Raw genomic sequence first — 1,148 nt, forward strand, 5'->3', positions numbered from 1 at the left:
GCTTATTATGAATCGCGGGGCGCTCCGTAACTCAGATCCGTTCACTTCTCCCGGGAATTCCCATTATTGCGAGAGTGGTGAATTTTTTTTGAAAATTTTTCATGTGAAAATTTAAAAAAAAATGAAAAAATTGAAAATCACTCTACAAGGACCAAATCTTGCTCATTTTGCATCTACGGTCGATACGCAACTCAGATCTGTTCACTTTTCCCGGAAATTCCCATTATTGCGAGAGTGGTGAATTTTTTTTTTTAATTTTTCAAGTGAAAAACTGTCAGAAAATGAAAAAATTAAAAATCGCTGGACGAGGGCCGATTCTTCTTCATTTCGAATCTACGGTCGATACGCAACGCAGATCTGTTTACTTTTCCCAGAAATTCCCATTATTGCGAGAGTGGTGAATTTTTTTTGAAAATTTTTCAAGTGAAAATGTGTAAAAAAATGAAAAAATTAAAAAACGCTTCACGAGGTCTAATTCTTCCTCATTTCGAATCTACGAGCGATACGCAACTCAGATCTATTCGTTTCTCCCAGGAATTCCTATTATGACGAGAGTGGTGAATTTTTTTAGAATATTTTACACTTGAAAAATTTTCAGAAAATGAAAAAATTAAAAATCGCTCCACGAGAGCCCATTCTTGTTCATTTCGAATCTACGGTCGATACGCAACTCAGATCAGTTCACTTCTCCCGGGAATTCCCATTATTGCGAGAGTGGTGAATTTTTTTAGAATATTTCACAAGTGAAAAATTTTCAGAAAATGAAAAAATTGAAAATCGCTCCACGAGGTTCAATTCTTGTTCATTTCGCATCTACGGTCGATACGCAACTCAGATCAGTTCACTTCTCCTGGGAATTCCCATTATTGCGAGAGTGGTGATTTTTTTTTGAAAATTTTTCAAGTGAAAATTTTTCAAAAAATGAAAAAATTGAAAATCAATCCACGAGGGCCTATTCTGCCTCATTTCGAATTTCACGGTCGATACACAACTAAAATCTGTTCACTTCTCCCGGGAATTCCCATTATTGCGAGAGTGGTGAATTTTTTTTGAAAATTTTTCAAGTGAAAATTGCGTGAATGGTGAATTTGGTGAACATACCGTCGAGAAATACTCGCCGAATGAAAATTAGTCAATTTTCACCTTTC

Source organism: Fopius arisanus, unplaced genomic scaffold, assembly GCF_000806365.1.
Source record: "Fopius arisanus strain USDA-PBARC FA_bdor unplaced genomic scaffold, ASM80636v1 scaffold00119, whole genome shotgun sequence".
NCBI classification, from domain to species: Eukaryota; Metazoa; Arthropoda; class Insecta; order Hymenoptera; family Braconidae; genus Fopius; species Fopius arisanus.